This window comes from Ranitomeya variabilis, chromosome 1, assembly GCF_051348905.1.
Source record: "Ranitomeya variabilis isolate aRanVar5 chromosome 1, aRanVar5.hap1, whole genome shotgun sequence".
Taxonomy (NCBI): domain Eukaryota; kingdom Metazoa; phylum Chordata; class Amphibia; order Anura; family Dendrobatidae; genus Ranitomeya; species Ranitomeya variabilis.
The window spans coordinates 25125301-25138154 of record NC_135232.1 but is presented as its reverse complement, the minus strand read 5'-3'; positions in this window follow the sequence as shown (position 1 = coordinate 25138154).

The window sequence follows — 12854 nt, the reverse complement described above, 5'->3', positions numbered from 1 at the left end:
TAGTAGTACAACCATCAGGCTCTGTGCCTCCTAGTAGTACAACCATCAGGCTCTGTGCCTCCTAGTAGTACAGTACAACCATCAGGCTCTGTGCCTCCTAGTAGTACAGTACAACCATCAGGCTCTGTGCCTCCTAGTAGTACAGTACAACCATCAGGCTCTGTGCCTCCTAGTAGTACAGTACAACCATCAGGCTCTGTGCCTCCTAGTAGTACAGTACAACCATCAGGCTCTGTGCCTCCTTGTAGTAAAGTACAACCGTCAGGCTCTGTGCCTCCTAGTAGTACAGTACAACCATCAGGCTCTGTGCCTCCTAGTAGTACAACCATCAGGCTCTGTGCCTCCTAGTAGTACAGTACAACCATCAGGCTCTGTGCCTCCTAGTAGTACAGTACAACCATCAAGCTCTGTGCATCCTAGTAGAACAGTACAACCATCAGGCTCTGTGCCTCCTAGTAGAACAGTACAACCATCAGGCTCTGTGCTGTTGTGAACTCTGTTTTTGGGCTCCCTCTTGTGGTCACAGGTGGTATTGTGTGAGTTTTCTTTTTGGGCTCCCCCTGGTGGCTTTGTTTGTTATCCTGCGGATCTGTGGCTGAATCAGCTGCCTCGTTATGCACTAGGGAGTTTCCTATTTAGCTCTGCTTCATCTCCACTTGTTGCCGGCTGTCGATGTATTCAGTGCTATTCTGATCTCCCCTGATTTTCTTCGTTTTCAGTCTCTTCTGGAGAAGCTAAGTTTCTGTTTGATTATTTTTTGCTCATCAGTCTGCAATATGATTTCAGTGTATGATGAGTTTAGTCCAGCTTGCTAATATGTGAGTTCTTGCTGCTGGTAAGCTCTGGGGTACGGAGTTGCTTTCCCCGCACCGTTAGTTGGTGCGGGGGCTTGAGCAATCTCTGCGTGGATATTTTGCTTAGGGTTTTCTATTGACCGCACAGCTCCCTTCCTATTTTCTGCTATCTAGTGTTAGTGGGCCTCATTTGCTAAATCTATTTCATCTCTGCGTTTGTGCTTTCCCCTTAACTCACCGTTAATATTTGTGGGGGGGCTTTTCTATATCTTTGGGGTCATTTCTCTGAGGCAACTAAGGACTTTACTTTCCCTCTAGGAATAGGTAGTTTCTCAGGCCGTGAAGAGACGTCTAGGATTTTCAGGTAACGTTCCACGGCTGCCTATAGTTGTTTGCGGATAGGTTCAGGTTGGCGGTCAATCCAGATACCTCTTCCCCAGAGCTGGTCGTCGGTTTAGTTACTTAGCTAGTCAAACTTGCGATCCTTGCCACTAGGATCATAACAGTACAGCCGGCCCGTAAAGTGTTAATTGCATGGCAGAAGCAGGAGAAGAGAAGCCTTGAGGACTTTTTTTTTTTTTTGCTGCCGTGTGTCTAGCTGCTGTTTGTCCAGCTTCTCTCCTCCTCTTAATCTTGGTGTGGCTCTGAGTTCAGCTGCTGACATGGATATCCAGAGTTTGGCCTCCAGTGTAGATCATCTTGCTGCAAGGGTACAAAGTATTCAGGATTTTGTTGTTCACAGTCCTATGTCAGAGCCTAGAATACCTATTCCGGAGTTGTTTTCTGGAGATAGATCTAGGTTCCTGAATTTTAAGAACAATTGTAAATTGTTTCTTTCTTTGAAACCTCGTTCCTCTGGTGATTCCGTTCAGCAAGTTAAGATTATTATTTCTTTCTTGCGCGGCGACCCTCAAGATTGGGCCTTCGCATTGGCGCCAGGGGATCCTGCATTGCTCAGTGTGGATGCGTTTTTTTCTGGCCCTTGGATTGCTCTATGAGGAACCTAATCTTGAGAACCAGGCTGAAAAAGCTTTGTTGGCCCTCTCTCAGGGGCAAGATGAAGCAGAGGTGTATTGCCAGAAATTTCGGAAATGGTCGGTGCTTACTCAATGGAATGAGTGTGCCCTGGCTGCAAATTTCAGAAAGGGTCTTTCTGAAGCCATTAAGAATGTCATGGTGGGGTTCCCTACGCCTGCAGGTCTGAATGAGTCAATGACTCTGGCCATTCAGATTGATCGGCGTTTGCGGGAGCGCAAACCTGTGCACCATTTGGCGGTGTCTTCTGAACAGACACCTGAGTTTATGCAATGTGATAGAATTCTGACCAGAAGTGAACGGCAAAATTATAGACGGCAAAATGGGTTGTGCTTTTATTGTGGTGACTCAGCTCATGTTATCTCAGCATGCTCTAAGCGCACAAAAAAGATTGATAAATCTGTCACCATCGGTACTTTACAGCCTAAGTTCATTTTGTCTGTTACCCTGATTTGTTCCCTGTCATCTTACCCGGTTATGGCTTTTGTAGATTCAGGTGCTGCCCTGAGCCTGATGGATTTGTCATTTGCCCGGCGCTGTGGTTTTATTTTGGAGCCTTTAAAATTCCCTATTCCACTAAGGGGTATTGATGCTACACCATTGGCTATGAATAAACCTCAGTACTGGATGCAAGTGACCATGTGCATGACTCCTGTTCATCAGGAGGTGATTCGCTTTCTTGTTCTGCATAATTTGCATGATGTTGTCGTGTTGGGTCTGCCATGGTTGCAGACTCATAATCCAGTCCTGGATTGGAAAGCAATGTCTGTGTCAAGTTGGGGTTGCCAGGGAATTCATGGCGACGCTCCTGTGGTGTCAATTGCTTCATCCACTCCTTCTGAAGTCCCTGCGTTTTTGTCAGACTACCAGGATGTATTTGATGAGCCCAAACTCAGTTCTCTACCTCCTCATAGGGATTGTGATTGTGCTATAAATTTGATTCCTGGTAGTAAGTTTCCTAAGGGACGACTTTTCAATTTGTCAGTGTCGGAGCATGCTGCTATGCGAAGTTACATAAAGGAGTCTTTGGAGAAAGGACTTATTCGCCCCTCCTCCTCCCCTCTGGGTGCGGGATTCTTTTTTGTGGCTAAGAAGGATGGTTCCCTGAGACCTTGTATTGATTATCGCCTTCTAAATAAAATCACAGTCAAATTTCAGTATCCTTTGCCATTGTTATCTGATCTGTTTGCTCGCATTAGGGGGTCTAGTTGGTTCACCAAGATAGATCTTCGTGGTGCGTATAACCTTGTGCGTATTAAGCAGGGTGATGAATGGAAAACTGCATTTAATATGCCCGAAGGCCATTTCGAGTCCTTGGTGATGCCTTTTGGACTTTCTAACGCTCCTTCTGTCTTTCAGTCCTTCATGCACGACATCTTCCGCGAGTATCTGGATAAATTTATGATTGTGTATCTGGATGATATTCTGTTTTTTTCTGATGATTGGGAGTCCCATGTTAAGCAGGTCAGGATGGTGTTTCAGGTCCTGCGTGCCAATGCTTTATTTGTGAAGGGCTCAAAATGTCTTTTTGGAGTCCAGAAGGTTTCTTTTTTGGGTTTAATTTTTTCCCCTTCTACTATTGAGATGGACCCAGTCAAGGTTCAGGCTATTCATGACTGGACTCAGCCCACGTCTGTTAAGAGTCTTCAGAAGTTCTTGGGTTTTGCTAATTTTTACCGTCGCTTCATCGCTAATTTTTCTGGTGTTGTTAAGCCTTTGACGGATTTGACCAAGAAGGGTTCTGACGTTACTAATTGGTCTCCTGCGGCTGTGGAGGCCTTTCGGGAGCTGAAGCGCCGGTTTTCCTCGGCTCCGGTCTTATGTCAGCCAGATGTCTCTCTTCCTTTCCAGGTCGAGGGTTGATGCTTCTGAGATTGGAGCGGGGGCTGTTTTGTCGCAGAGAAGCTCTGATGGCTCTGTGATGAAGCCATGTGCTTTCTTTTCAAGAAAGTTTTCGCCTGCCGAGCGAAATTATGATGTCGGTAATCGGGAGTTGTTGGCTATGAAGTGGGCATTTGAGGAGTGGCGACATTGGCTCGAGGGAGCTAAGCATCATGTGGTGGTCTTGACTGATCACAAAAATCTGATTTATCTCGAGTCGGCCAAGCGGCTGAATCCTAGACAGGCTCGTTGGTCGTTGTTTTTCTCTCGTTTTGATTTCGTGGTCTCGTACCTGCCTGGTTCGAAGAATGTGAAGGCTGATGCTCTTTCTAGGAGTTTTGTGCCTGACTCTCCTGGAGATTCTGAGCCGGCTGGTATCCTCAGAGAAGGGGTGATTCTGTCTGCCATCTCCCCAGATTTGCGACGAGTGCTGCAGGAGTTTCAGGCGGATAGACCTGACCGTTGTCCACCGGAGAGACTGTTTGTCCCAGATAGATGGACCAACAGAGTTATTTCCGAGGTTCATTCTTCGGTGTTGGCAGGCCATCCTGGAATATTTGGTACCAGAGATTTGGTGGCCAGGTCCTTTTGGTGGCCTTCCTTGTCGCGGGATGTGCGTTCCTTTGTGCAGTCTTGTGGAATTTGTGCTCGGGCTAAGCCTTGCTGTTCTCGTGCCAGTGGTTTGCTGTTACCTTTGCCTGTCCCGAAGAGGCCTTGGACGCACATTTCCATGGACTTTATTTCGGATCTCCCTGTCTCTCAGAGAATGTCTGTCATCTGGGTGGTGTGTGATCGTTTTTCTAAGATGGTCCATTTGGTGCCCTTGCCTAAGTTGCCTTCCTCCTCCGAGTTGGTTCCGCTGTTTTTTCAAAATGTGGTTCGTTTGCACGGGATCCCTGAGAATATTGTTTCCGACAGAGGATCCCAGTTTGTGTCTAGATTTTGGCGGACCTTTTGTGCTAAGATGGGCATTGATTTGTCTTTTTCGTCGGCCTTCCATCCTCAGACGAATGGCCAGACCGAGCGAACTAATCAGACCTTGGAAACCTATTTAAGATGTTTTGTTTCTGCTGATCAGGACGACTGGGTGGCTTTTTTGCCATTGGCCGAATTTGCCCTTAATAATCGGGCTAGTTCTGCTACTTTGGTTTCGCATTTTTTTTGTAATTCGGGGTTTCATCCTCGTTTTTCCTCGGGTCAGGTGGAGCCTTCTGACTGTCCTGGAGTGGATCTTGTGGTGGATAGGTTGCATCAGATTTGGGATCATGTGGTGGACAATTTGAAGCTGTCACAAGAGAAGGCTCAGCGCTTTGCCAACCGCCGTCGCTGTGTGGGTCCCCGACTTCGCGTTGGGGACTTGGTGTGGTTGTCTTCTCGCTTTGTTCCTATGAAGGTCTCCTCTCCCAAGTTCAAGCCTCGGTTTATCGGTCCTTATAAGATTTTGGAAGTCCTTAACCCTGTGTCATTTCGTTTGGACCTCCCTGCATCGTTTGCTATTCATAATGTGTTCCATAGGTCGTTGTTGCGGAGGTATGTGGTGCCTGTGGTTCCTTCGGTTGAGCCTCCTGCCCCTGTGCTGGTTGAGGGAGAATTGGAATACGTGGTGGAGAAGATCTTGGATTCTCGTATTTCTAGACGGAGGCTTCAGTATTTGGTTAAGTGGAAGGGCTATGGTCAGGAGGATAATTCCTGGGTTGTCGCCTCTGATGTTCATGCGGCTGATTTGGTTCGTGCCTTCCATGTGGCTCACCCTGATCGCCCTGGGGGTTTTTGATGGGGGTTCGGTGACCCCTCCTCAAGGGGGGGGTACTGTTGTGAACTCTGTTTTCGGGCTCCCTCTTGTGGTCACAGGTGGTATTGTGTGAGTTTTCTTTTTGGGCTCCCCCTGGTGGCTTTGTTTGTTATCCTGCGGATCTGTGGCTGAATCAGCTGCCTCGTTATGCACTAGGGAGTTTCCTATTTAGCTCTGCTTCACCTCCACTTGTTGCCGGCTGTCGATGTATTCAGTGCTATTCTGATCTCCCCTGATTTTCTTCGTTTTCAGTCTCTTCTGGAGAAGCTAAGTTTCTGTTTGATTATTTTTTGCTCATCAGTCTGCAATATGATTTCAGTGTATGATGAGTTTAGTCCAGCTTGCTAATATGTGAGTTCTTGCTGCTGGTAAGCTCTGGGGTACGGAGTTGCTTTCCCCGCACCGTTAGTTGGTGCGGGGGCTCGAGCAATCTCTGCGTGGATATTTTGCTTAGGGTTTTCTATTGACCGCACAGCTCCCTTCCTATTTTCTGCTATCTAGTGTTAGCGGGCCTCATTTGCTAAATCTATTTCATCTCTGCGTTTGTGCATTCCCCTTAACTCACCGTTAATATTTGTGGGGGGGCTTTTCTATATCTTTGGGGTCATTTCTCTGAGGCAAGTAAGGACTTTACTTTCCCTCTAGGAATAGGTAGTTTCTCAGGCCGTGAAGAGACGTCTAGGATTTTCAGGTAACGTTCCACGGCTGCCTATAGTTGTTTGCGGATAGGTTCAGGTTGGCGGTCAATCCAGATACCTCTTCCCCAGAGCTGGTCGTCGGTTTAGTTACTTAGCTAGTCAAACTTGCTATCCTTGCCACTAGGATCATAACACTGTGCCTCCTAGTAGTACAGTACAACCATCAAGCTCTGTGCCTTGCCTCCTAGTAGTACAGTACAACCATCAGGCTCTGTGCCTCCTAGTAGTACAGTACAACCATCAGGCTCTGTGCCTCCTAGTAGTACAGTACAACCGTCAGGCTCTGTGCCTCCTAGTATTACAGTACAACCATCAGGCTCTGTGCCTCCTAGTAGTACAGTACAACCATCAGGCTCTGTGCCTCCTAGTAGTACAGTACAACCATCAGGCTCTGTGCCTCCTAGTAATACAGTACAACTGTCAGGCTCTGTGCCTCCTAGTAATACAGCACAACCATCAGGCTCTGTGCCTCCTAGTAGTACAGTACAACCATCAGGCTCTGTGCCTCCTAGTAGAACAGTACAACCATCAGGCTCTGTGCCTCCTAGTAGTACAGTACAACCATCAGGCTCTGTGCCTCCTAGTAGTACAGTACAACCATCAGGCTCTGTGCCTCCTAGTAATACAGTACAACTGTCAGGCTGTGTGTCTCCTAGTAATATAGCACAACCATCAGGCTCTGTGCCTCCTAGTAGTACAGTACAACCATCAAGCTCTGTGCATCCTAGTAGAACAGTACAACCATCAGGCTCTGTGCCTCCTAGTAGAACAGTACAACCATCAGGCTCTGTGCCTCCTAGTAGTACAGTACAACCATCAAGCTCTGTGTCTTGCCTCCTAGTAGTACAGTACAACCATCAGGCTCTGTGCCTCCTAGTAGTACAACCATCAGGCTCTGTGCCTCCTAGTAGTACAGTACAACCATCAGGCTCTGTGCATCCTAGTAGGGCAGTACAACCATCAGGCTCTGTGCCTCCTAGTAGTGCAGTACAACCATCAGGCTCTGTGCCTCCTAGTAGTGCAGTACAACCATCAGGCTCTGTGCCTCCTAGTAGTACAGTACAACCATCAGGCGCTGTGCCTCCTAGTAGAACAGTACAACCATCAGGCTCTGTGCCTCCTAGTAGAACAGTACAACCATGAGGCTCTGGGCCTCCTAGTAGTACAATGCAACCATCAGGCTATGTGCCTCCTAGTAGTACAGTACAACCATCAGGCTCTGTGCCTCCTAGTAATACAGTACAACTGTCAGGCTCTGTGCCTCCTAGTAATACAGCACAACCATCAGGCTCTGTGCCTCCTAGTAGTACAGTACAACCATCGGGCTCTGTGCCTCCTAGTAGAACAGTACAACCATCAGGCTCTGTGCCTCCTAGTAGTACAACCATCAGACTCTGTGCCTCCTAGTAGTACAGTACAACCATCAGGCTCTGTGCCTCCTAGTAGTACAGTACAACCATCAGGCTCTGTGCCTCCTAGTAATACAATACAACTGTCAGGCTCTGTGCCTCCTAGTAATACAGCACAACCATCAGGCTCTGTGCCTCCTAGTAGTACAGTACAACCATCAGGCTCTGTGCCTCCTAGTAGAACAGTACAACCATCAGGCTCTGTGCCTCCTAGTAGTACAATACAACCATCAGGCTCTGTGCCTCCTAGTAGTACAGTACAACCATCAGGCTCTGTGCCTCCTAGTAATAAAGTACAACTGTCAGGCTGTGTGTCTCCTAGTAATACAGCACAACCATCAGGCTCTGTGCCTCCTAGTAGTACAGTACAACCATCAGGCTCTGTGCCTCCTAGTAGAACAGTACAACCATCAGGCTCTGTGCCTCCTAGTAGTACAGTACAACCATCAGGCTCTGTGCCTCCTAGTAGTACAACCATCAGGCTCCTCCTAGTAGTACAGTACAACCATCAGGCTCTGTGTCTCCTAGTAGTACAGTACAACCATCAGGCTCTGTGCCTCCTAGTAGTACAGTACAACCATCAGGCTCTGTGTCTCCTAGTAGTACAGTACAACCATCAGGCTCTGTGCCTCCTAGTAGTACAGTACAACCATCAGGCTCTGTGCCTCCTAGTAGTACAGTACAACCATCAGGCTCTGTGCCTCCTAGTAATACAGTACAACTGTCAGGCTCTGTGCCTCCTAGTAATACAGCACAACCATCAGGCTCTGTGCCTCTCAGTACTACAGTACAACCTTCAGGCTCTGTGCCTCCTAGTAGAACAGTACAACCATCAGGCTCTGTGCCTCCTAGTAGTACAGTACAACCATCAGGCTCTGTGCCTCCTAGTAGTACAACCATCAGGCTCTGTGCCTCCTAGTAGTACAGTACAACCATCAGGCTCTGTGCCTCCTAGTAGTACAGTACAACCATCAGGCTCTGTGCCTCCTAGTAGTACAGTACAACCATCAGGCTCTGTGCCTCCTAGTAGTACAGTACAACCATCAGGCTCTGTGCCTCCTAGTAGTACAGTACAACCATCAGGCTCTGTGCCTCCTAGTAGTACAGTACAACCATCAGGCTCTGTGCCTCCTAGTAGTACAGTACAACTATCAGGCTCTGTGCCTCCTAGTAGTACAACCATCAGGCTCTGTGCCTCCTAGCAGTACAGTACAACCATCAGGCTCTGTGCCTCCTAGTAGTACAGTACAACCATCAAGCTCTGTGCCTTGCCTCCTAGTAGTACAGTACAACCATCAGGCTCTGTGCCTCCTAGTAGTACAACTATCAAGCTCTGTGCCTCCTAGTAGTACAGTACAACCATCAGTGTCATGATTCCCCAATGGCATGGGAACATCAGAAACACAAAAATAACAGACTAGCTCTCGGGTGATGGAAACTCAAGCTGACCGTGACCTAAATCTACCACACAACTAACAGTAGCCAGGAAGCTTTCCTACGGCTGCCTAGATGCCATGCGCCAGCCGGAGAACTAACTACGCCTGGAAGAGGAAGGAACAGACCTGGCTTACCTCTAGAGAAATCCCCAAAGATGATAGTAGCCTCCACGTATATTGACGGTGAGTACAGAGGAAAAGACATACACAGTATGAAGGTAGATTTGGCAAAGCGAGGTCCACTTACTAGATAGAGGAAGGATACAAAAGAGGACTTCACGGTCAGCTGAAAAACCCTTTCAAAAACCCATCCTGAAATTACTTTAAGACTCCTGTGTCAACTCATGACACAGGAGTGGCAATTTCAGTCCACAAGAGCTTCCAGTAACAGGAAATGACAAAACTGTAAACTGGACAAGAAAAACAAAACAATAAGGACAAGAGTCCACTTAGCTGATCCGCAGACTAGTAGCAGGAACATGCAACTGAAAGACTCAGGTTACAATGATGACCGGCAAGGAAGTGACTGGAGAGCAAGGCTAAATAGGGAACTCCCAAAACTGATGGAAGCAGGTGAGCTGAGGCAGAAAAGCACACACAAGTCTCCAGTACCACCAGCCACCACCAGGGGAGCCAAAAAGCGGATCACAACAGTACCCCCCCCTTAAGGAGGGGGCACCGAACCCTCACAAGAACCGCCAGGGCGACCTGGATGAGCCCTATGAAAGGCACGAACCAAATCCGAGGCATGAACATCAGAGGCAGTTACCCAAGAATTATCTTCCTGACCATAGCCCTTCCATTTAACCAGGTACTGGAGTCTCCGCCTGGAAATACGGGAGTCCAAGATCTTCTCTGTAACGTACTCCAATTCACCCTCAACCAGCACAGGAGCAGGAGGCCCAGCAGAAGGAACCACCGGCACCTCGTATCTCCGCAACAACGACCGATGGAACACATTATGGATAGCGAAAGATGCCGGAAGGTCCAAACGAAAGGAAACAGGGTTAATAATCTCCAAAATCCTATAGGGACCGATGAACCGAGGCTTAAATTTAGGAGAAGAAACCCTCATTGGGACAAAACGGGAAGACAACCACACCAAGTCCCCAACACGAAGGGGAGGACCAACCCGACGCTGGCGGTTAGGAAACCGCTGAGTCCTTTCCTGGGACAAATTCAAATTGTCCACCACTTGTTCCCAAATCCGATACAACCGATCCACCACAGCATCTACTCCAGGACAATCCGAAGACTCCACCTGACCAGAAGAAAAACGGGGATGAAACCCCGAATTGCAAAAGAAAGGGGAAACCAAAGTGGCAGAACTGGCCCGATTATTAAGAGCAAACTCCGCCAACGGCAAAAAGGCAACCCAATCATCCTGATCCGCAGACACAAAACACCTCAAATACGTCTCCAAAGTTTGATTAGTTCGCTCCGTCTGGCCATTAGTCTGAGGATGGAAGGCAGACGAAAAAGACAAATCAATGCGCAACCTGGCACAGAATGCCCGCCAAAATCTAGAAACGAACTGGGTACCCCTATCAGAAACGATATTTTCAGGAATACCATGCAAGCGAACCACATTTTGAAAAAACAAAGGAACTAACTCAGACGAGGAAGGCAACTTTGGCAATGGCACCAAATGAACCATCTTAGAAAAACGGTCACACACCACCCAGATAACAGACATCCTCTGAGAGACAGGAAGATCAGAAATAAAGTCCATCGAGATGTGCGTCCAAGGCCTCTTCAGAATAGGCAAGGGCAACAACAACCCGCTAGCCCTAGAACAACAAGGCTTGGCCCGAGCACACACATCACAAGACTGCACAAAAACACGCACATCACGAGACAGAGATGGCCACCAGAAGGATCTAGCCACCAAATCCCTGGTACCAAAAATTCCAGGATGACCCGCCAGCGTAGAAGAATGAACCTCCGAGATGACTCTACTGGTCCAATCATCAGGAACAAACAGTCTACCAGGTGGACAGCGATCAGGTCTATCCGCCTGAAACTCTTGCAAAGCACGTCGCAGATCTGGGGAAATAGCGGATAATATCACCCCATCCTTAAGGATACCCGTAGGTTCCGAATCACCAGGGGAATCAGGCTCAAAACTCCTAGAAAGGGCATCCGCCTTCACATTCTTAGAACCTGGTAGATATGAGACCACAAAATTAAACCGAGAGAAAAACAACGACCAGCGCGCCTGTCTAGGATTCAGGCGCCTGGCAGACTCAAGATAAATCAGATTCTTGTGATCAGTCAAAACCACCACCTGATGTCTAGCACCCTCAAGCCAATGACGCCACTCCTCAAATGCCCACTTCATGGCCAAAAGCTCCCGATTACCGACATCATAATTTCTTTCGGCGGCAGAAAATTTTCGAGAAAAGAACGCACAAGGTCTCATCACTGAGCAATCGGAACTTTTCTGCGACAAAACCGCCCCCGCTCCGATCTCGGAAGCATCGACCTCAACCTGAAAGGGGAGAGAGACATCGGGCTGGCGCAACACAGGGGCAGACGAAAAGCGGCGCTTAAGTTCCCGAAAGGCCTCCACAGCGGCAGAGGACCAATTGGCAACATCAAATTCAGCACCCTTCTTAGTCAAATCCGTAAGAGGCTTAGCAACACCAGAAAAACCTGTTATAAATCGACGATATAAATTAGCAAAGCCCAAGAACGTCTGAAGACCCTTTAGAGAAGTAGGCTGCGTCCAGTCACAAATAGCCCGAACCTTGACAGGGTCCATCTCAACAGAAGAAGGGGAAAAAATGTACCCCAAAAAGGAAATCTTTTGAACCCCAAAAACACACTTAGAACCCTTTACACACAGAGAATTCTCCCGCAAGACCTGAAAAACCCTCCTGACCTGCTGAACATGAGACTCCCAGTCCTCAGAAAAAATCAAAATATCGTCCAAATACACAATCATAAATTTATCCAGATATTCACGGAAAATATCATGCATAAAGGACTGAAAAACTGAAGGTGCATTAGAAAGGCCGAAAGGCATTACTAAATACTCAAAGTGGCCCTCAGGCGTATTAAATGCGGTTTTCCACTCATCCCCTTGCTTAATTCGCACCAAATTATACGCCCCACGGAGATCAATCTTGGAGAACCACTTAGCCCCCCTTATGCGAGCAAACAAATCAGTAAGCAGCGGCAACGGATACTGATATTTGACAGTAATTTTATTCAGGAGTCGATAATCAATACAAGGCCTCAGCGAGCCATCCTTTTTAGAGACAAAGAAAAACCCAGCTCCTAAAGGTGATGAAGAAGGACGAATATGTCCCTTTTCCAGGGACTCCTTAACATATTCTCGCATGGCAGCATGCTCAGGTATAGATAGGTTAAACAAACGACCCTTTGGAAATTTACTGCCTGGAATCAGATCTATGGCGCAATCACACTCTCTGTGGGGAGGGAGAGAACCAATTTTAGGCTCTTCAAAAATATCCCCAAAATCCGACAAAAATGCAGGAATCTCAGAGGGAATAGATGACGAGATAGGAACCAAAGGTATGTCCCCATGAGCCCCCCGACATCCCCAGCTTAACACAGACATAGTTTTCCAGTCCAGTACTGGGTTATGAGATTGTAACCATGGTAATCCAAGCACTAAAACATCATGTAAATTATACAACACGAGGAAGCGAATCATCTCCTGATGGTCTGGAGTCATACGCATAGTCACTTGCGTCCAGAACTGTGGTCTATGACAAGCCAGAGGTGTAGAATCAATACCCTTCAGAGGTATAGGGACTTCCAGAGGCTCCAAATCAAACCCA